Source organism: Apis cerana, linkage group LG8, assembly GCF_029169275.1.
Source record: "Apis cerana isolate GH-2021 linkage group LG8, AcerK_1.0, whole genome shotgun sequence".
Classification (NCBI taxonomy): domain Eukaryota; kingdom Metazoa; phylum Arthropoda; class Insecta; order Hymenoptera; family Apidae; genus Apis; species Apis cerana.
This window is the reverse complement of record NC_083859.1, coordinates 5,421,960-5,447,236: the sequence shown is the minus strand read 5'-3', so window position 1 is coordinate 5,447,236 and position 25,277 is coordinate 5,421,960. Positions and strand designations below refer to the sequence as shown.

At 37.3% G+C, this 25,277-nt stretch overlaps 1 protein-coding gene and 1 non-coding gene across 3 annotated transcripts in view; both read left to right on the top strand.

The window, feature by feature from the left end:
- LOC107995327 (protein artichoke-like) overlaps positions 1–25,277 on the top strand; it is a 193,426-nt gene that overhangs the window by 41,459 nt on the left and 126,690 nt on the right. The window lies entirely within an intron of this gene.
- Trnag-gcc (transfer RNA glycine (anticodon GCC)) lies at positions 12,533–12,605 on the top strand. Its single transcript has one exon. It is a non-coding gene; the product is annotated as a tRNA-Gly (tRNA).

Genomic DNA, 25,277 nt, shown 5'->3' with positions numbered 1-25,277 from the left:
CCTTGTTCCATTTTTGATTTGATCGTGAAGTTATAAGTTTAGCATTCCCATATTCGCGAAAAGATTTCATTTATAGTTTGAAAGAATTTCTCGAATCAGATGATTCAAGGCAATTCAAATTAACTCTAAAGTTGTCTCAAATCACTCGAATTCGCTAGGACCGTGTTTTCAAAAGAAATATCGAGTAATTTCGATTACTAAACATTTTCCAATATATTTTTTTTTCTTTCTCAAATTTATAAAAGATATTCGTATTACAGATTTATTTTCTCAATTTTCGTAAAAAATCTACTCTATTATTTTTTGCACAATGCAATTGTCACGGTCGAAAAAGCAAAAGAGAAATTATAACAAGAAACAAACAACGATTTTTCTTTCATAAGGATATCCTTTCATTTTCTAAATTCCTATTATTATTTATTTTAATCTATTTACTCGTATCAACTACCTTTCATCCAAATTATTAATCATCAAGGGTTCATATCATTTCGAAACGGAGATTATCTCGGCAAACTATTCCTCTCATTGATTTTCCTTGCGAACAAAAGTGGGTCGTTACCTACTTTCCTCCCTCCTCCCTCGTGTTGCACAACTTCCACAAACAGAGGAAGAATGCAAAAAAACGTAGCCCTCCCCACAGAAAGAAGAGCGTTTTAGCCCACGCTTTAGAAATCGTTTCGAATTTCAAGAAAACGTCGAGAGAGCTCCTTCCTCCCCGTATAATTGCAACGCAAACTTGGCTCGCAGCAACAAAGTTGCGTCCGTGCAGGTACAGCGCGACAAACATCAATACCGAGGAGGGAGAGTCGTCCCTTTAAGATCCAACTGTTTCAATTCCTAGCGTGGGCCCCTTAAACAAAGGGGGCCGATAACAAAGCCTTCTTAAAAGTTTAAGGGAGGGGCGGGAAGAGGGACCAGCGAGTCGAGTCGAAAGTTTTCCAGGTTACGGATGCGTGTTAATTGTCGTCCGTCTGGCTCACAACTTGGAGCACCCTTCTCGAAGGAGGCGGCTGCAAACTCGCGCCAATTACCCGAAACTACTCGGTCAAAAGGTGTTTCCCACTATGGATGACCGCGAGGCGCCGTTTTGGGCTCCTCTTTACTTCGAGTCCAATAACGAGCTTGGAATTGCGGATATTAAACGCAATCCAATCACTCGGGCGAGGATTAAAACAGGTCTTTTAAGAAGATAGGTAAGCGAGTTGTGTTTCAAAAATGTACGCACCTTAAGTCGAAGAATTAATCGAAGAGATCTTTTTGCAAAAGTGTTGGAATATTGGGAAAACCTCGATACATCTGTATACGAAAAGTTAATGTACAGATGTCAAGATAGATGTAATCTGAGAGATATGTTACTTTTAGAACGTGTAATTTTTAGGATCGTACATCTTCTCTTCCAAGGGTTAAAGGTATCTTTGCCCTGGATTTGTTTGGGATGACGAATAGAATAAAATAGAATTGGGAATTATTTATCGAGTTTTAAATTAATTTTTCATTCTTATCTATGATATACTTTTTTTTTAAATAATCTTGGTATCAAAATTTCATTACACCCGTTAAAATGTCACGTTGAAAAAATCGTAGATTCGATTGAAATTAATAGCAATCGAGCAGCAGATACTTTTAACCCGTTTTAAAACTCAATTACTCATTGATCTAACGAACCGTAGAAAATCCTGTTGTCTTCAAATAAATTATACGGATTTGAGAGATATTATATATTTACAAATTTCATTTTATCATCCCCCTAATGAAAATGATACGAAAAAATCCGGATCGAAGGCAGCGATTATTTTCAATCACGAAATAGAAAAAAAAAAAAAAAGGAAGTTATCAATACTCGCGCGCGATCAAAAGGATAGCCGAACAAAGGAAATCAAGCGGGGGGATCGGAGAGAGGATGAATTCTGGCCCGTACAAATAGCCTGTTCCGCATCATTTGCCGAATTCCATATTGCACAACATAATATCGATGCCACGGCGCGAGTATCGAATACTTGTCCACGCTTCGCTTCCCATCCAATTTTACTGTGAGTTGAATATTGAAATTATTTACCGCTATGTGATACACTTACTATCGATCCTTTGCGGGATGATAGACGACATCGCGCAGCTACAATCGATCGTGAAGTAAATCGAAATCCTGAGCTCCGCGAACGGCCATCGCGCGTAATCAAAGTGGAATCGAACAAGTGTAATTATCAAGGAGAGGAAAAATTGTTAATAATAAAATCGGATAAAGATTTATTACTTTACTTAGAGAAAGTTTGTTTCTCATGGATGGCGGAAGTGGTTCGTTATAATATTTAATTATTAATGAAAAATAATAAAATGCGAGAGGAATCGGTAACGTGTCTTTTATTCAAAGTTTGGTTAATCAAATAAAAGATCATTTGATTTATTCGGGTAATTTGTCCTCGATATATAATCGATTAACCAATAACGAATAAGCAGTTTGAAATATTCTTAAAAATTGGTTAAAAGAATTAAAATACATTATCAAAATTTATACAATATTCTCGTACATGCAGAAAGCTAATCAATGTAAGACATTCGTTCTTATTTAATTCGAGGATCTCTTTGTTGTTTAAACTTTAACAGATCAATTAAATCAGTATCTGATTAGTAAAGTAGTTATCAAGTAGGAAGATTAATCGAATGATTTATGGAAGTCGCGAACGTATATCCGCTCTGACCTGCTGAGTTGAACCTGTGGTAATCTTCGAAATGAATTCCCATGAAATTCGAATAGGTAATACGACACTAAGAATATTAGGAATATTAGGATTATTAAATTAACTTATTCGTTCTGAAATTATATCGGAGAAAATAGTGTAATTATTTTTATATTAAGAAAAGCTCCTCCTATCTATTTTTTAATCAAATAAAATATCGAGAAAAATCTTGCGCATATGTCTACCAGAAACGAATATATTTCAACGAATATACCGAAAATAAATGGGATAGAATCACATTCATTATTTCATTTCAAGTATAATAATACTTGACACAGGGGATGCTAATTTCTCGACTCGTAACAGACCAGGATGTCAATAATGAATATTAATCTGCTATTCATTCCAACTTTTTTTTATATCAAGCAAACCTTCATTCTTCATTAAACTTCTCTGACGCGAAGTGTCGAGTTTAGAAAAAAAATCACAGAAATAAAATCTTTGAAAACGAAACAAACGTATGGCGAAACATGCTTATTTATATCTCGGTTTTTCGAGCGTCTCGAATAATTATCCGAATCAACGGAATGATATAAATTAGAAAGAAGGGAAAACATATATTCAACGGGAATAGAAACACAGAATGTGCATGTATCGATTCCAGGAACGGACACACCATCGTTTAACCGGTTGTAAACCGTCTAAGTGCAACGTCTATCAGAGAGATAACAACGATCTTCGAAGCACAGGTTTCGGTTAACCGACTATTGGCCTCACGCCAGAACGAAGACCAAGCCAAGAAAGGATTTGTGGTATAATTTTTCCAAACACAGTGATAATTTTGTTTCCACGTTTAGTCACTTCCACCACGGTTTAATCGTACCCTCTTCTCTTCTTTTCCCTTTTCTTCCTTTATCTTCCCCTCCCCTGAGCCAATCGCATTTTTATTATCGACCGAGCAAACGGTTGGTGTCTGTCCATCCCTCGTACATCCGATACGCGCGTGATTTAGAATTCAACGGGGTACGGCACACACGCGGGCAAACAACGCCAAGTAAGGGCTTATTCGGCGCTTTTTAACGCGTATGAATACTTATAACGAAGCACGAAATTGCTGTGTTCGCACGTGACGTTACCGGTTCAACAAGGGGTCCCGAAGTTGCGCGCGATTTTGCATAACTCTGTTAAGCAAATGACCAGAATAATAACTCGCTGCCGGGCATATGTGACAGGAGGGGTGAAGGGGTGTGGGTTGAGTTGGTTGAACGGCCCCACAGTTTACACGCTGATAGAGGAATAATTGTGGCTGGATGAACGTCTACGTGCAACTTTCCTGCTCCCTCCTTTCCCCTCTCCTCCATAAAACTGCTCGATAAAAATGCTCTACGAGCGATTCGAGCGAGAGTTTCGGGGCTTACATACACGCGACGCTTGTTTGAACTGTCGATTGACCAGCTGCCGTTTTCACTGTTACCACAAGACGAATTTGTCTTGGAGGAGGGGGGAGAGAGAGAGAGGGATGGTGACGAATTGGTGGAAAAGCGGTTGGGTATGAAGCTTTATTATGGAGGAGATACGCGTTGGAGATACTCGAAGGATGAGAGTGAATGAGTGAAATGTGTGAACCATGAAAGATGTTGAAGGGGAGGAGAAGAGGTAAGAAGGTGTGGCGTTTTTACGAGAATGTCTGGAGAAAGAACGCAACGAGAATGGAGAATCTAGTCTGTAGTGGAGATTTTGCAGCAAAAATGGGGTAAGAAATGAGGGGACAGGCATGGAAAGTGCGAAATCGTGATAAAGGTGGAGAATAAATATGGATTTTTGGAAATCCTCGTTCGGAGCGGAGGGATTGGAGAAGGCTGATAATAGGTATCTTTGAAAAGATAGATAAGATACAAAGATTCACTCGATAACGGCTCAAATTTCTTTGTTAATTCGTAAAAAATTTCATGGATGGAACTTTTCTTACGAAAGCTTTTATATATATATATTATTTTTACAAGGGAATTCGTTTAATCCTGAAAATCCCGATTTGAATAAAAATTTGTTACTGTTCATGCGTGAAATTAATCCTCAAAATTTTCACCATTTTCCTCACCGTCTATGATACAATTACGTCCGGGAATATTTTTTTACAACATCTGACTATTTCATATAATTATCACAAAATTATATTTTTCCAACAAAGAATAATTTCACTCCCTTAACCAATCGTATGCTGTTCGTGCTTATCCATCACGATAAAAGCAGATTAATCATTTTAATAATAACTCAACTTGTTAATAGCAAAAGACGACGATTTTCTCATTTTGATTGTACATCGAAAATAGTTTATTAAAATGTTTCTACTTTAACAAATCGAAAAATCCGATTAACTAACAGATTGTTAAATACAGTTCATTCAGTCCCGACAACACTTTCGACGTGATGTCTTTAATTAATGAAGTCGAATACCCGTTGAAAATTCGTTATGACGGAAATCTTGGATCGCCGTGTTTATTAAAATTTGTCTAACAGATTTAATTAATCCGAAAAACGACAAGCGTGAACCGGAGACGGTTACCCAATTCCGGTTTTAAAATCCATCTCGCGCCATATATTTATCGAGGCGAGAGAAACGCGGTCCAACGTTGGAGATTAATAAAGCATTCGATGAAAGCTAGCTCGCTCCCCCTCCTCCCCCTTCCCCTTTACGATTCTCCCTGGCGCGCGTCGATGTTTGAAAATTATTTTAAATTATAGATTGACATCGATCAACCGATCGTGCAAATAACCGGCATAAATAAAAAAAAAAAATAAAAAAAAATATCGCTTACCTTATCAGTATTTGCACAATACTCCGGGAGCAGCTATCGGTGTAGAGTTCGATAAATATTGATAGATAGCCGATAATTCTTCTTTGGAAGTTGGAATATTGAAGCCGTTCAACGCACGAGTCAATAAACCGGATCATTGACTTGTACCATTTGTCAATGGCCTTTTAAAAATTGCACCGTATCGAACCAATTATACCGTGGAAAGTATCCCCTATTCTCTACGTGTACTATTTTCGCACGCGTTGCGAAAAGTTCTCGTCGCTCGACCGGAATTCTGTGTAAAAGTGATTGATCTATACCGTTGCTGCACGAAGAGAAATGGATCGGTGGTCATTGCCGATCGTTAAGATTGGAAGGAATTTTTTGAATAACAATAATTGAAAAACTCTTTCGATCTTTCCAACTTTCTTCGAACTTCGAACTTTTTTCCTCTTTTTTCTTAATTTCCAAAGAATATTCTCTTCCGTCTTGTTTTAATCGATCGCGAGTTTCGAGAAATCGTGAAACATTTTCACAAATCGGGGAAAACAATTCTCGAGATTATGCCGTGTAATCGCTTCGCAAATATTCCCCGCTCGCTCGATAGAATTCTCGTTTTCGAGAACATGTGCCAAGAATGTCAGTTCCAGCAGAATGAAAGATAGCCATTTTTATCCGTGTAAGGGAAAGCTCCTTGGAAATTAAGTTTGCATTACCTGGGTGGCACGTACAATATAATCGAAGCTATCAATAACTCAAAGTAATATCCTCTGTCTTTAAATTTCCATTAAGCTGGAATGAACGTTCGCACGAGTGCGGGCATAAATATCGATTAATTTACAACTCGCGAGCAGAGTTTCAACATTCATTCAGTTTAATCACGACAGGATTGAAGTTTACAAAGTATTATTGCTACCTCCGCGAGTTTTACCTCGGTCAGTTTCAAAGACAGCATGGCGCCGAAAGTCTCGAGCAAACTTACTCTCCCTTCGTCAGATAGAAAACTTTTGCGTCGTACATAGAACCAATAAAAGAAATAACTTAGTAAAAATATTATATATATATATATAATCGAGTCAAACAATCTTCTCTTCGAACTTCGAGTCGAATGGCTTTCCTTTTATGTCTTACCAAAAGATGTTCCTTTGAAAGGGACGCGTTTTCGCGATAAACGTGCGATTTCTCCGTGGAAAATCTGATCGATATTCATCCGTTCGTTGCCATTAATCCGGTTGCTACGAATTCCAGAAGTTCGGTAGTAAGATTCTCCTCGTCATCGAGACGAGATTCTAAGTTACAACTCCGTTTAATTGCTCGATTCCTCCAACTACGATTATAAGTCTGTCCAACCCGCGATCCTTTGGTTTAAAACTTTCTTACAGCGGTATAAAGGGACGTTTCCTATTTTATTTTTCTTTCCCCTTTTCCTTCAATAAATAATTATCCGTTCTTTAAAAACTTACAAGGCTTTCGAGCGATTTAACTCCGTATTCTAATAAATTCGATATTTAACGGGATTATCTCCGAATAAAATTCGAAATAAGATTAGAAATATTATTAAAAATAAGCTGTAATAATTTTTTTTTCGAGATATATAAATATCAAACGCATGTAAATGGGTTAAATTGGTTTTAAAAAGTAAACACGAGAAAAAGTATTTTTATTGAAAAAAAAAATAATGAAAAAACTTAACCTTAGCTGGACATACAGTTAATAACTTCAATACCAAACAATTTCACGTGGATATGAAAATATCACGAAATATTATGAAGCAAATGTATATCTGCTCGTGAAATTTAGAATAACGAATATTTTTCTCAACCATATATTTTTCTCCAATTACTATATTATTTTTTGTTCCCTTACCTACAGAAGTTAAAAAAAAAATTATTTTTCGTATTTAGTTTCAGTTTTTATATTTACACCATGAAATTCATTCAATAGATGTTATATTTCAAAAAATTACAATTTTTAAAAGTTTCAAAATATCACGTGAATTGTAATTTCTCCCTTCTAAAAATTATAATCAAATAATAATTAAATGAAAGTTCACAAGTTCTGTTAATAATTCTCAGGAACATCGTGAACAGGAAAAGAGAAAACAGTTCAACGACGTTGTGAAAGAAACATTAACCATCCGCTTTAACACTTTGTTTGAATGTTTAATTAATTGCGTTTCCCGCTCGTTCTCCCGATCCGAACAAAGTAGACGCGAACGAACACGAACATCTTCAACTTGACAATTACTACATTATGCACGGTCGAAGAGAAGAACGAAGACAGGGATATATCCTTCGAGGCTTGCCTCGCCTCCACCCCTTGAATAATTTTAAGTTTCACGGTAAACATTAGTTCCAAAAGTCAATTCGATCGTGGAATCGATTAAATAGCGTTTGGAATAGCGATTAATTTGGTTGATATTTTAAACGCGAAAAGTTTGAACAACGTTATCGATATCTCGCCTTAAGTGTTTTATTTTGAATCTTTATAATAATCGAATTTAATTATCATCCGATTAGATTAGTTTCTAATTCGATTAGATCAATATTCTTCGAAAGTTCGAATAATTTGCATAAAGAACGAAACGTTAAAATGCAATTGTGTACAACGTATTTTCAAAATTTTTATTTCATTTTTTTATTTAATTCATCTTGAATAATCCAAGAACGGCTTCATATATTTTTCACCGAGAGAATTAACTTTAACTATCCAATAAATCAACCTTTTAATTAAAGAAATTTTACAGCTTAATTCGAATACACTGCCGTGTATTTACCATTACCAACATCCCTAAGAATCACTTTTTCCTACAACTCTGCAATCGAAATTCACGCGTGAGGAATCTCGATCGCCAGGAAAATTCTCAGGAATCCAGGATCCGATCGACGACGCCGGAACTCGTGGACGCGTGCAAGCGTCCCTTGCTGCTGGTCGTTCGCACTTTAACCGAGGCACCACGGTATTAACATGGAAAGTCCAGGTGTGTATGCGGTGCAGGTATGCGTCAGAGCTTGGCCTACATGTCGAGGTCGGGCCGCTCATTATAGCAACCCTTGTGTCGCCGTGTGCGCTCGCTGCCCTCTCCCACCCCCCGCCTATATCATTTCGCCGCGGCAAAGTACAATGTACACATTTCCAAGCGCGGGCTCGTTCCACTTTCGCCGGGTCTCGGCCAAATATCCACGCGAAACACATGAAAATGTGTTGGAACACGTCTTTGCCTCGAATTGCTAACGAAGACGCACGCGTTTTTTTTGATCCTGGCTACTTTTCCATCTGCTCTTTCGCGCTCCTTTCGTTGATTATTCGTGCGAGATTACAAGATGTGTTACATTGATCTGTTAAATTAACGGGTGTGGAATATTATTTCGAAATTTTTAAGTTATGGATATTTGGAGTTTTTCAGAAATGTTTCGAAATTGATCGATAGATTCTTTCTGATATTCCGTGTATTCGGAGATTTTGTTTTTCAGTTTTTACTTTTGAGGTAGCCAGGGAATACTTAGATTTCTTAGAATTAATTAATATTGAAGGGTAAAATTGTTGGAAACGAATTGTTTTACGAGAGGGTATGTATGAAAGCGTGTAAATCGTAATAAGTATACACGAGTGTACAAAATTTTAAATTATAAAATATACTCCCGAGTAAAATTATAACAACCCTAAAATTGAGACATGCACGTACAAACTTTCAAATCGATTATCTCATAATAACAATCAATTATATACTTTTCTCTGCAATATTTAATAGGACAGGGATATATATTTCTGCCATTTCTACCCGGTACATATATATTTGTCGTTCATTGTACACATACGATATATAACCAAACAACAATGAAGAATAACGATGGAAATATTTGGACGGGAAATGGATTCACGATGAAATTACCTGGATAAATAACGCCCGATATTTTATTCATACACGTTATTCGCGAAAAATGACGAGGAAAATTGTAGACGTCGAACCAGCCACCATTCTCCAACCATTCCATTCCCCGTACCTGGCCACTCCCCGTATCTATGAAAATTCAATCTCCTCGAGAGCGGCGTCACGTTTTTCTCGACACGCGGGGCACGTAAGGTAAATGGCAAGCCGCGATCGCGACGATCGCGCAACACGCCCACGGATTTACCTCTTCGCGCCCGGAATTCGCCTCGAGAGAGCGAATCCACGCTTTTGTTTCACGGACCGCGGACCGCGGAAATCTCGTGACAGGAGGCTGGCTTCGTTGTCGTTGGACGATCGATTTTCGAGGGGGGGAGTAAGGGGGATGGGGCCAGGCTGCGGCGAAACAACGAAACCGCCGATTCTCCCCTGTTCTCGTTACCCGCGTGCGTGGAATTTCATTGTGGAGACGTTGGCTGAATTCGTTCCGCTCTCTCGATCCTTGATTAACGGGTGCAGATGAAAAGTATTCTTCGGTTTTATTTCTAGCCTAGTTGCAACTCTCGCTTCTCGAATTTGAAAAATTCGAAGATTGAAAATTCGGATTGGTGTATATATCGGAGAATAGAGAAGTGACCGAGTGTTCTGGAATTATTCTTTAATTTTATTTTCTCTAATGATGAGAATATCCTTGGAAGTCTATGAATTTAATTATGAATTATTTGATTACGAAGTGACGGTATCGTAACGAAAACGATTTATGGTTACAAGTTAGAAATAATTGTAAAAGTTTTCCGTCATTTGTTGTAACGCAATATGTGATGAGGTTCTTTTTCGTTTTGCTCGAAACTTGAGTAACTTGTTTCCTTTCGTTTCTTCTTTTCTTGGTTACAGAAGATTTTCAACGTATTCTTCTCGATATTTTATATAGCTCTTAAGACGAGCAAATCGGTATTTTTTTTAAAAAATTAAAAATTAGAAATATAAGATTGTTTATAATTTTAAAATATATTACTTTTTCGATTAATTTTTATTGGAATTATTTTTTTTAAAGCTTATAAATCCTCTTCTATACTTTGTATAAATAAGTTAATCAAAGTTGAATGCTCAAATTTATATATGAGATTTTTTTACTTAAACCTTTCTTTCTTTTTCCTATGTAAACCATCTCTATTTAAGAAGCGTATGGCTTCGTTTAAAGCTCGTTGTAATTTTGAAGGAACTGGATCAACAAACGAATCACACCTCCGATGCATCAGCAGAGGGTGAAATGAAAAATAGGGGTTCAGAGTTAGGGAGCTTCATAGTCGAGTTGCTCCGCGAGAAAGCTCAGCAAAGCTGCAAGCTAAAGTTCAACGTTTCCTCTCCTCCTTTTATTATTTTCCTTTTTAACGCGCTATAGGGGTTGAAAAGAGCTATAATTAAAGACGATCGATATAACTAGTGTGTATGAATATATCCCAGTCATTGTGTAAAGGTTATTTTAATTCCATCGTAAATCATATTATATTTAACAAATTAATCGGATTTTTTAGTGAATTACAAAAACGAAAAATATACGAAGAATTATATAATGTAAAGATAACACATTCGTGTAAAGAATTTGTTATCACAGTTTAATTTTCTCGCAATATTTAAACTGAAAATTTCGCTAATTATACCTTTCCTTTAAGTCTCTTAATTTTTTCATTCTCGTTATTTGCGATCGCGCAAATAATACTTCAATAATATTTCAACTAGTTATTGAATAATTAAATAATAATAAATATATTTCTTTTCGGGTCTTAAATTTTTGTCACGAATAATACTCCTCTTAAAATATTTATTATATCGAAGCATTAATTATTAATAATCGTTAACGAAAGCGCTTAACATGCCAAATTCTATTAAATTACACTTTTAGTTCTCTCTTTCGTAATTTTTATTCCATTCTATTCAATTTCACACTAATTCTGTCCACGTAAAAAGTAATTACAAATAATTACACACGATCAAGTAAGCAGAAATTATTAAATATTCAAATCAGACGATGGAAAATCGAATTTTCCCTTTCTTGGAAAATATTGCTAAATATTTCCTTCTTCGGCCCGACAATCGTTATATACATTGTACACAATGTAACGCTAAAAGGCCAATATGGATTGGAAAACAATCGAAGTGGTGGTAATTTATTAGCGTAGCTTGGGCAGCGAAAGCCACGTGGTCGCCATAAATACGATGTAAACACCATCAGGGGAGTACACGAAATCATTAAAGCTTTATCGTTACCAATTTGCGGTATACGTTCGAAAAGGATGAACTCGATTTGCATGGTGCAGCTGGGGGCTGGTTACCATCTGGAAAAGTTGGGTTTCGTTGAACGAGTGAAACTACGAGCGGCGAAATAACGCAAAAATTATCAAAATATTATTAGAGCTGACGAAATTAATCCGTAAGTTACTTCGATGAAATCTACTTAAATACTTTCTTAATATCATGTGTTTTGTATATTTCGTATAAATGATATAAATGCAAATTACAGGTGTCAAAAAATTGGAAGAATGATTTTTGATATTTAAAAATTAATTGGAATGTCCGTCATGTCGTACCTCGTCGTACACACTTCACTTCAAAATTCGATTAAACTTCATCGAAATTTGAAAAGAAACTGTTACTTCGAAGATAGAATGATTTTTGGCGAATCCTTGAATTTTTGAATCCTTGCTCTTTCAAACGTTTCTTCATTTATCCCTATACAGCGAGAAAAGGGTGATCTTAAACGCGAATAGAATTAAGAAAACTTCGAATCGGTGTAATTCTAAAAGATAGTAACTTTCGGTCAACCAATGAAAGAAGCGTTAGAAGCGTTAGAAATCTTTGAAACGAACTTTGATTTAACCCAATTCAACTTTCGGTTCCCGAGATATCGTTGTTTAAAGAAAAGGATGATTCTCTTTTTACTATCTTCGTCTTTACGTTCCTCTTCCCTCTTTCTATCGACCACTATTCCAAATTCTAGACGAACAAAGACGAAATTCTTGAAGGAATAGCATTCATTTCAAGATCTCTGCACTTTGAACCCTCATATCTCTCAAATCGTTTGAGATATAAAAGAGATTCGAAGGTATCGGCATCCCGTTTATATTTATATTTATGATAATTATCTAGATAAGGGAAGAAAATGACGTTGGTCGGCCCTGGATAGCTCAATGGTAAGAGCAGTCGCCTGCCAAGCGAAAGATCCGGGTTCGATTCCCGGTCCAGGCAAATCTCAACAGCCGACTGTTTTTCATCCTTCAAGTACACTGTTTATTCTTTCTGACACAAAATTTTTAATTTCTTTTTACACGAAAATTCCAAGTGAAATCTCCGTGATTATGTAAAGTATATAGATACAGAGACTGAAAAATTGCATCAACTGCAATTACACCAATACCAAACCAAAAAAGAAGACTGATTATGTCTACATATACATGTATATATCTCGATATTTTACGTTTAAAATAAAAATTCTCGATCTTTTAACAAGTAAAGTTTTTCTCGTTCTTGCCGACAATTAAAAAAAAAATACTTAAAAAAATTATCCTTCATCGCGGTCAACAAATACAGATCTGAACGGAGATTCGAAAGTCACGAAAGCTCAACGGGTTAAGGCTAAAGTTAATATCCATCATCTTGTTGCACGATGTCATTTTGACACCAGACTCGATCGAAGGTTAAAACTGGGAACGTTTTCTAATAAACTGTGATTGACATTATCTGGAACGTTTTTCAACTCGAGCGAGATAATATCTGTGGATCTAAAATAAACGCTTGACCCAAATCCCAACTGATTACCGAATAATTATATCATCGACCAACGAATTCAAGCACTTGAAGAAGTTCCGCTTCGTTCCAATCTCTTCCGAAAAAAAAAAGAAGAGGAAGAAGAAGAAGAAGAAGAGAATCTCGCGCAGCACTCGCCTACTTTACCCTCGTTACGCTTTAATACCACGTACAATTTCGCCCACCGTTTCGAAACACCGAAAACAGCTTAGCCTAGATCGTGATCAGACATCTCCTACCTCGATGGAGTGGAAGGGAGCCGATCGATCGTCTTTCGCCAGAGCAAACGATATCGTTCCCTTCGTCAACAGTTAGGAACGAAACAGATGCCTATAAAGTCTCTTGACCTGTTAATTTTAACGAGAGAGCATCAATCAGGGAGGCAGAGCTGGCCAAACTTCTCTCGAGAACTTTTTTTTTCGAGCACGGCCGATATAATCCTCGTGATACAAATTAATTTAATCGAAATAAGTGTAAAATAAAGTGTAATACATTATAAAAATCGGATTCCCATTCGTTATTTTTCTTCAGAAATAAAAATGGAAAATTTCGTGTCAAGGAAAGACGTTGATATAAAAAAGTTTCATTTAACGAAACACAGATTTACAGCAAGGACAAGTTTATAAAAATGTAAAAGTGTACGTGTATCGATTTCTCATTGCACGCAAAAGATAAATGTATCGTACACGATCGTAATCGAGCATCGACTTCGAGGCATGCACGCGTATAATACCTTGAAACTTTCCAATGAAATGAATAAATAAATAATTGGAAATATAATGATAAAAAGAAAAGAAATTCTCCATCCATCAGTAAAAATAAATCAGAATCGCTTAAGGAAACTCTTGCACGAGGGTGTTGTCTCGTTTACGGATAAATTTTCGAGCTGGTTTTGATAAACGATGGAGGAGGGGACAGAATTAATTTCAACGTTAAAGCGTGGGTTGGGAGGAGAGCCATCGTCTTCTTCCCTCCAGCAACTTTTCCCCGTTGTACACCGCGTTATTCGATCCGTTCGAAGGGAAATGGAGGATGGAAAACGAGAATGGACGCGAACGTGAGAATTAATTTTGTCGTGGACACGGAGCGTGAATTTGCCAGAACATTAGCTCTTAATGCAACCACAGAATCCAATCGCATTTCCTCCGACAAAGGCACGGACTTTTTATCGTGTTTGTTTCCGAGACACGATCGGGTATTCACGCGATAAAAATAGTACTCGGGACGACATCAAACGAACAACCGAGAATTCTATCTTAAACGAATAAAGGTAATTGACGAAAGCTGCAAGAGACATTCTATTTGTATATATTATTGTATCGTATTTATCCCTGGTATTTTTTGATATGTAAAATTATTGATGTGAACGCAGAAATAACGTAACCTGGTTTCAATATAAAGTAACTGGAATAAGAAATAATTAAAGTTCTTTTTTAATTCAGAGAGAACAACGAAAGAACAAAACTTTGGTACATACAAAATTTGGTTGTTAATAATTTTGATACACGTAAGCAGTACCACATAGTGTAATACTTTAAAAAAATAATTTTTATTGATGAACCATGAATTCACAATAGCTTTTTCAATTTCATTTTGCTTCGTTTATATTCTTTCGTAAGAAAAGTTTAAATTATTTCTTTTTCTGCTTCATATCGCACGCATGATTCAATATTCTCACATTTTGTAATATAATTTGAAAAATTGTTAAAGTACAAAGCATATTTCGTTTAATCAAAAATTCTTTCTTTTTTTTTTGATTAATATTCGTCGATAATTTCCGAAATATCGAGGAAAAGTTTCGATACTTCGATCATATCTTCATCCTTCATCATGTAACGTTCATGTGACGTGTTTCTTGAGCGATCTATTCGCCGGTATTAGTAGTGGTGAACCGGTTCACAAAGTTGCAACACGAAAACTGATCCTAGCTTTCGGAAAGCGTGTCTGAACCCTCGGCTCGAGACAACTCGAAACGTGACTCGTTATCCGTAACAGGAATCGAGCAGAAGAGGGCTCTTTTAAGGAACCCGCGTGAAAATTAGTGGGCGGAACGAAACCTTCTGGAATCACCCATCTCCATTTTCTTTTATTCGAACAATACCCGGTGATTCCCTTTCAGATGGAGAGATAAGGAAACGAATTTGTGGTATTTGTCGATATGTGGAAATGTAGCAATAACGATATCTGTTAGGATAAATTTTGAGGTTAGGTTTATTAAGCGCGTGTTCAAAAGAATCAAAGAATCACTTGGAATTCGTAATATTTGTTGGGATGTAAAAATATCGCATTCGCGATATATCTGTTATAAGTTTTTAGGTTAGATTTGCGATGTATAAACGATGTTTTATTCGCTACTTTTGAGGTTAAGTTCCCGATACGAATCTTTTAATTTGTTTATTTCGAGAAATAAATTTCTTCTCGAAATAGAAAAACGCACACAACAACGAAACTTGATTCAAACAAATAATTTCTTAAATAAATGTAATTTTTGAATTTTAAATATAATTGAAATTTCTTATTATTCATTTTACGAGATTATTCGAATGAAAGTATAAAAATTATAGACGTCACTGATCTTTTTATAAATGCAATAACGCAGGAATTGGCCAACAGGAGATACACTTTTTCCCTTCCCTAAAACCGTTTCACGAAACATCCTATGTAGATCGCGGGATCATCGAGGATCACGAAACCGCGATACTTTTCAATTACCGTTAATGAAATGAAGCGAGGCCCCTTCGAACCACTTATTTCCAGCCCGTTTCGACTCGATTCTGAAGGGTTCTATGGAACTCATTACGTTCGGGTTCGTTGAAACTCGTACGATTTTCACGACGGGGGAACGGGCGTTTCGCGGACCCGTTAATGGCGAAATTAAAGTTGCTAGGAACGATATTGGCGAGAATTCTCGTTATTCGTGTCGCGGTATAAATGAAATATCTTGGACGATATTTCTTTTTTCACACTCCAGAAGAATTTCTGTGGGACCCGCCAGTGGATTAGTTTAAAGCGACAAAAAAGGCATTTCCAATACAAGTTGAACACGTGGATAAGAACGCCACTTGCGAAGTCACGAAGCTGATCTTGAAAAACGGTCGGCGTAACGAGTCTTCATTCTTATGATTTTCAAAGCGTGGAATGAATTCGTATCGCGACTGTTTTTAAAACCGCACACCACACTTTGGCGAGAAATATGTCGTGGAAAATCGGAAAAGAAGCTGATTCATTACGTAACGTTTCGTACATTAAACAAAGTGACACTGGTATTATATAGAGTCGGAAGGAAATCCCTTGATCCCCGAGGCAAGAATAAGAGAAATATTCTTCCTCCCTCAACGGCACGTACAATCTTATTTCTAGACGGGACATCTTCAGTCATTATGCATGGCCAATTTTTACGATTCTCCGTTGAATCGGATCGAAATTTCCTTTCAAAAAATTTCCTTTCCTTTCTCAATTTTGCACGTATCGTATCGCGTATTGCATCGAGACTATTCAACTTACAGAGAATATTCTCGATGAAAGTTTTTCTTTTCTTTTTTACACGCGAGACAAAAAAAAACTCGATACGATTTCACTGACCATAAATATTTTTTTCCAGCGATTCTATCCATTAATCGAAAAATAAAAAAAAAATAAAAAAAAATAAGAGGAGGCAATATATTCATCATCAAAGAGCAGAGAACGAAAGTCAAAACCTACTGTATTTACGATCACGAGGTCCATCTATTTTTCTCCGCTCCACCCTCCCCGCTCCCCCTCCCCCTCATTCGCAACACGAACAATTTCTCTTCCTCCGTGTTTCCTGTGCATTTTATTTTATTCCACGGCCCCCTCCCCCCTCCCGAAAATCGGTTTTCCGGCCACTCACTTCCATAAAACCGAAAGCGTGTTGCATCCCCAGATTTTCATCCCCCGCGGGGAGATCGCGCGGCCATTTTGATCGCGCCAATTGTCTAAATCCTCGCGCATTGTTTGCGAAGCTTTGTACCGTCCCGCGGAAGCTCTCACCCCCCTTCCACTCCTCTCTTTCACCCCTTATCGAACGCCTTCCACCCCCATCGTTCACAGCCCCCTTTTCGACCCTCCCCTCCTCTTTTTTCCCTTCCGCGAATTCGATTCCTCGCGTTTTTACGAACGACACGGGTGGCCAAGAGGCGGAAAACAAGGGGGTGGCTCGGTGTGATCGACTGGGAATCGAAAGGAATTGAAACGAGATGAAACGAGACGATGAAGGGTTGGACATCGAGAATGATTTTGCAGTAAAATTTATCCCTTGTTACGTTTGTTGTTTTTGAAAACATATTTGATATTATCGGGCAAGATTTGAAAATAATGTTGAAACTTTTTTTCCAGCCAATTTGAATCTATTCTGTCGTCTCTCGCGACAGGGAAGAGGGGAAAGTGTAAGGGGATCGGTGATCAACTGGGAATCGAGAAACGAATGAATCGAAATGAAGGGTCGTGAGAATAATTTTGCAGCCGAATAATCGTTTAGAAAAGTTATCATCCCTTATTTTTATGTTTCTTTATCGCTTTTCAAAATATCTTTAAATATTAAGAAGATGGAATATTTCGAAATCTTTTTTCGAACTTGAATCGTTCCACTTACTTTCATAATCTGGATAAAATACAGTAAAAGGGAAACGAAAGAAAGATACACGAAAATAGAAAGTTAATTCGTGACATTGAGAATAATTTCACAGCAGAATGATCATCCCCTTTATTTAACGTGTAATTGTAAAATATTTTGAAAGCATTTTAATTATTTTTCAGAATCAAATTCTCACGATACGATCAAATACAACGCGGCGAAGAAGGGATGCTAGGAAACGGGAGGATTCGGTTTGGGATCGAAACGAATCGGTGGTGGAGGATTGGATAATTTCGCGGCTGGATAATCGGGCGCTCCTTGTTAGACCACTCTTTATCCTTTTTACAACACCTTCTCCCAAGTTGTTCGACGCGTTCTCTCTTAGAAACCCCTATAATATAAATTGCCAATCGTGGTATATCTTGAAACCACCAGAGGGCCAAGTTTATACATTCGAGCGATTATAGAGGTCGGAATAGGGGGTGAATTTCTCGAGGGGTATTCTCGGCGAAACGAGGAAATACGTCGACAGGGATAATTTCGAGGGGAAAATGGCGAGGGTGGTTAATACTTTTCCTTGGAACGTTTCGCTCGAACGTTAACTGCGCCCAATTTCGATAGTTGAAAATCAACTGGCGGCTGGCGAGAAAAGTTTTGGTTGATTCGAAATAGGATCGATACGGCGTGTTAATTAAGGAAGATGGATGCGTGGAAACGCAGAAGAATAATTAATTACGTCGGAAGTTTCCGTTTAATGACGAATTTTACCAATTCATGAACGCATTTCGGCTTAATTCGTCGTTTCTGATTACCGCCTATGTTCGCTATCTTAATGTCGATCAATAATTAATGAATGTCCTAATCACGCTCGATTGGCTACGAATCGTACGAAAGAAGATCAAATAATCCCTCCGGTTTTTTCCCGTCTTTGGACGAGGTTTATCGATATTTGTTCCATCGCGCGTTACGATATTTTTATAGATATCGCGGGTAGCCCGATACTTGATATATTTTTCGTAATATAATATCTGTAAAGAGAGAAGCAATTTGAAATCTATCCTTGGCAAACGGATAAATATTTATTATTCTATTCTATATCCATTCCTTTCGTAAATAAATTTTTTCCGAACTGGAAATACTTTCTCCCCTCCTCCCCCCAAGTTTTTAAATTACACGATACGAAAAATACCAATTCCTTCGTTTCATAAATCTTAATTCCGACTCGAGATGGGTAAAAATCTTAAATCGTCTTCGCCATTTCCAATCGTTCATCGTCCATCATTCCGAAAATAATTAATCGAATCACGATCTTTCAAGATCAAATAAAAAAAAATAATAACGTTAATATAACACAAATAAATGAACGGAAGCGCGAGGATATAAAATAAGTAAATTCTCCCGATCTATCAATCGGCCGACAGGGAAGAAGAAGAAAAGGGAGGGTGAGGAGGAGCTATTAAATCAATCGCGCCATCTTTCCTCATTTTTCCACGGCTCGATCCCACACGTGTTTCCACGAGTTTCGCGGGTAGTTTTCGCGTCACAGGCACGAGGCAACTAATTTGTTACAGACACGGCTCCTACGTAATGATCGATAGCGATTAAGAGCGGCGATCGAAACGAGAACGTACAGTGGCAACATGTATCAGGCAGAAGGGCAACACCGACTCATCTTGTCGAGTGCAACGCACCACCGACCCGTGTATACTTATACGAACATCGGCCTCCGCATGATTGATGACGCTTCCCTCGGCGCCCTATCGACGATGCGCCTCCACTCCGCATTATTATTGCGAACCACTTTGGGACCATCATCATCCCGTGTACGGTCGCCTTGGGAAATTGGGACTGTGCTCAACTAACCCTCCAGTCTCTCGCGTCCCTGCAATTCGCCACATTTACCCCCACACATACCCTCCAAGATTGAGAAATTTCTTAAGAATAGAGCGCCACGGGCGATTAGGAGTCAGTTTGATTTGAAATTTGAACGAAAATTGCACGAGATACTCGTGTAATTGGAAATTTGTTTCTACTCTCTCGAATCGGATAAAGAATTTTAAAATAGATCGAAATATTCCTTTGCTACGTTGTCAAGAATCGACAAGTAGTTCCTTTTAAATATTGAAGTAGAAATAAGTATAGAGTACAAGTAAAAGTTCCTATCCTTTTAAATATTGAAATAGAGATAAGCATGGAGTATAAGTGGAAAGTATCGTTTGAAATTAGAAGAAGGGGAAAAAAGAAGAAATGTTGGGAATTGGAAAGAAGGGAGAATTTTCATAATATCGTTCTTGTTCGGTGATCAAACATTCCGTGGAGGTAATACGATGAAGTGCAAGTTAACGTTTCCACGAGTATGGGATTCGAAAGGGATGCAAGGAAGTTATGGGCGTGTATTCGCGAACGTTATCAGCAATGATTCCCCTGCGTACTCGTTTCACAGCGCGGTTCGGGGAAATTGTGTTACGAGTTCCACTGCATCCTGAAGAGGACTTATGGTTCGATGTAATATCTTCAGCTCAGGGAATCGGGGTAAGCATCGTTGAATACACCGTGCTCGATAACTCGGGGAGGCATTAACGCCAAATAGAAATCACGTATCTTTGAGAGAATGTAAAATGTTAATATCTTTTTTATTCGTCAACGGCTAATTAGATTCGATCATTTCCTGTAATTAAATTCTCAGCTTAATGATTCTCATAATTGGTCGTAATTTCGGAATACAGGATTATCCTTTAATCGTCTGTTTTAATTAAAATTTCGTTGTTAAATTATTATCGTCCGATCGAATTGCACGATCAATATGCCACACGCAACACCAATCTTTTATTGCGCTTGTACGTGTGCGATAATGATTTAAAATTATACTCAAGATCAATTTGATTTGATCTCTTGTGATGAATTAATATGTAATTATGCGTATTATACGTATTAATAAGGATTAGTTTAACACGCAGAATTGGATATTCTCTATTTTGTTTTAATTAGTAATTTATATCGGGGATATATCTTATCGATACGCAATGTCTGAATAATTAATGCGATGTAATTGTGTTTTCGATCGTGAAATCATGTTTACCAATTCGTTGACCAGATCTAATTCGATATCTCTTTTACCTTGTATCTCGCGGTTTGAACGAGTTCTCGAATATGTCTCTATTAATCGATCCATACATTCCATAAAAATTTGGGATTATCGTTGTAAATCTATCTTCCTTCACGAATCTTCATATATTCCTTTCTCATTACGTATAGTATAAATTAAAACGAGTTTCAGTGTGTATCAAATATATCCGATGCTAAAAGTTACGCGTTTTTCTATCGGTTTTCCATTTTGGAATTTTAACGTGTCAATATTTTGATAGAAAATAAAAAAAAATGTATATATATATATATATTGGAATCGGAAACAGAAAAATATTGAGAAACATCGAAATATTGAAATAATTTATAACGTTGAGAATTTTTTGGATGTTACGTTTCTACGTGTTAATTATTCTCTCGTTCGAAATTCGAAACGATTCTATCATAAAAAAGTATGGCGTTCAAACTCCGTTCTCCATTTAAAACACTCAACGCTGTCAAATATTTAAACTCTCTCGACAAGTTTCGCGTTAGTCATCGTTTAAACGAGAATCTATTACGTATTACTGGAATTCATCTCGCTGACTTGTTAAAATACTCGATTCTAAAATTTTCGATCAATCATTCTGATCTTTTTCGATTGGCCTAGAAAATTTAACCAAGTCTGTTCGAAAGTCTCTGCCAGATTGAAACCTGATCAATACGTTCAATTATTTTTATTCTAATTATCAAATGCAATTATTTTCTCAAAGGAAACCGAATTTCGCAAATTTATTTTTTCGATTCTCTGTTTAAACCTCTGTTAAGAAACGATTCTGTTTCTTAGATCTCGCGAGTTTTCTCTCGACGCCTGGGGGGAGAGGCGTTGTAGATAAATTGAAGATAGCCGAAAGGAAGTCGAGATGCTCTTTTCCAGGCCGGTGTCAAGTAATTAGGTGTAGTTGGCGGAATAATTTCAAATTGGCTAAATTCTACGAAATTCTTCCCTGTGGTAAGGCTGCGGAACGACGAATTTACCTCTCCGGCTAATTATTCCGCCGGAACTAGCTTCTGAGATATCCATCCCAACTTGACCCTCGTTCCTTAATTTAGATTCTTACGGATTAACTTCAACCACTCTTCCATCCGCCCATTATTACTCTCTCTCTCCCTCTTTTTTCTTTCTTTTTTTACTCTCCAACATTTTTCTATCTCGAAGATAACGCGACGTAGACGTCTGATATTTCCTCTCCCTCCTCGCTTGGACGTCTTCAAGTTGCTTTCATCTCGTTAAACTCGAAATGGTCGAGGAATTGTGGAATTGCATCTGTGAATCGAAATGTCTTACATCCGATTGCATGATCGTGTTTGGAGAAATCTTCGAATCGCGTATATTGCATCTCTGTTGGGGAAATTGATTTTTCCTTCACCTCCCTTCCTTCTCTCGTACAAATTGTTGATAAAAGGAGATATTGTTTGAAAGGAATTGATCGAAAATATTTCACGATACAATTGGAATCTTTTTAGATCCGAAGAAAATTCTTGGAAGAAAATTGTAATTTTTGAAGCAATTGGATCTTCAGATCTTTTCGAAGTAGGGAAAACGAAAGAAAGGAGAGAGGGAGGGAACCATTTTCAATATTTTCCTCGTTCTAATAAAATTTGAAAGCTTGTGAGTGAATTTTAATTGAAAATTTTATCGATTATTAATATTATGACAAGTAATAACTTGTTATTTTTTCGTTATATAGCGAACAATAAAATGTCAACGCAACAAGAGATCGAGAATCCATCCACCAGTCATGAAATTGGCCAATTTATAGAAAAAAAATTCTGGATATCTGCAGAAAGAAAAGAAAGATTCGAAAACGATACACAAGGAACAACGATTAAAGGGATATAAAATGCGCATGAAAAATAATTACCGAAATATCATTTAGACCTTCAAATTTTTACTTTAAAAGACACGCCAAGAAGAAAAAGTATTGAAAATCATAGCTCTGATTTTTTACGCGAGTGGTGTAATAATAAATTTCCGCATTTCAGTGCCCGATGTGGAAAATATCAGAAACAGGGGGGAGAGGAATCGATCATGCAAATTGGTTAATTAGCTCTGGTCGCGTGCATTACCGTTGAATAGCCGCGTTGATGATAACGGTAATTTTTATCGCTTTCCCGATAACCGGCCGATTTCTCCGCATCGGAACGAGCTTTTTACGAATCCTCGAACAATTTCCACCCGCGATTAATCAAAAGAGAACGGCTGGTAAACTTGCAAATTTTTTTAACTGACTTCTAAAACCACCGGGCTCGCCATCGTCGCGAATCGTGGCTATCTGATCTCAGCGCGGTTCCGGACCACCGCCGCGAGACTGAGAATTCGAACTCGAATTTCCGAGTTCATACCCATCTTTCTCGCGATAAAATCTGGCGCAAAGCTCGGGGAACGAAGTTTATTCTCGTTCGAAGGAATAAATTGCGCCGCTCTGTAATCGGGATCGGCAGAGATGGGAACGTGATTCGAGATTAATGAACGATCGGGGCGGAACCCGACTTTCCAAGGATGATTCATTAACGATTCGATCGAGCCGCCGCGTTGTATATTCACGATATTGTATCATATCTGGGAAAGGATTTCGCGGGGATCGAACTCTCTGTGCACACTCCCTATCGGCATTTAGCTTTGAGTCCGCGAGTTACAAGTTGTTCCGGTTTGTCGGTAGCCAGTTTCCACGGAAATTTCGTATTCTATTAGACCATTGAATCGTAATTTCAGACCTGATGGCCTGAACCATCCTGTCAAAGGCTCTTCTCGAAATTCCTACGCCATTCGCCAGTTATTATCAATTTGCCGGAGGGCAGATGAAATTATATTATATCGTATATATATATATATATATCGGGATAAATCGTTCCGTAATTTCGCCCGTTTTTGTACGTAATTTTCAAAGAAAGATTATAAACTCTGTCGATTTCTTTTCTTTTTATCGGCAGATCAATAACAATGGCAATAAGAGGTGATTAAATCCAAAATTTTTATACCGTTTAAGTTTCCCAATCGGAAGAATTGGGAAGAGTAATAATTTAGAAATCACCTTTCTATCTTCCATTTCTCAGATCGCTCCTTGCGATTCAAATCCTATGATGATACAGATCCGGGGCTTAACGGTGTAATTAATTGGAAACAGGCGTTTCGAAATGATTTACAATACGAGATATCATTCATTCCGATCGTAAATTAACAAAGCTACGCGCTAAATTAATTAATCATCCCACGGTTCCGCTCACCCCTAATATTCCTCCGTCACACGCATGATCGAAGCGCTATTAAATGTAATTATCAGTATTGCGATCTGCAAATTTGATTCATCATGATTATATCAATGATTTTCAAGAGAAGAGCTCGAGGATCGAGAGAAACGATTCGTCCATACGATTTTCATCAGCAATGTTCCATCAAGTATATCGTGTTTCGCGGTTAATTAATCGGGATAACCGGTTCGTTTAACCGCTTAACCGAAAGGGGGGAAGCCTCGAGCCTCCAGTTTCCTCGAGGAATCGTTGTTCAAACGTTCAAACCGTGCAAAGTTTCCGCTACATGTAAAGCTTCTTATCGTACGCCACTAAAATTCTTAACCAATGTACGAAACTGATTTTCTTCGAATTAGAAGAAAGTTGGCCAACGTATTTGCATGAAAGTTTGCTCGAGGGAATTTCTATTCGATAACATTCGAGTATCACTTATCATCCCCTCCACTCCCCCTGGTTCGGTTAACTGATTAATAAACCAAAGGAAAGCAAGCTTTCAGGCCAACTATTTATGTATACTTTGAACACGTCGAACGTATACCCGACACGTAGATCGAAACTTTGTCCGCGATGGTATATCATGATCCTCTTAGTCTTCGTGAGGTTTCATACTTCTTAGAAATAATTATCCACGTGGCTCTGGTCCAAAGTTTGGGAAGAGGATACCTCCAAGATTTTGAATTTTAAATTTAAAGAGTGATCGATTAAATGATGGAATGAGACGTGTTTCGTGTTATCTGACAATTTAACTTTCCTCTATTAATCTAAGAAATCTGAGATATCATCAAATTTAAATTTGTTCCTGAATATAAATTGGGAATATCTTGGAGGAAATTGTTTCATTCAGAAACATTAAAGGTAATCTTAATAACATATTTACTATTTTTAGGTATTTTACAACTACTATATCTTCTCATTCTAAATTAATAATAAAACTTGAATAATTCCTTTTCTCAGAAGAAACCGGCTGAAACATTCGAATCACGGGATTCGTACGAGTGTTTTTTCTATTAGAAAAAGAGAGAGAGAAAGGGAGAGACTCATCTCTCGTGGAACAAAACGCTTCAACAGCGAGGAGTCCGCGCTGTATATGGGTCATTCTAACGGCAAGCCTAAAGGGGAACGCGCGTTTAATTCACGAGATGTCC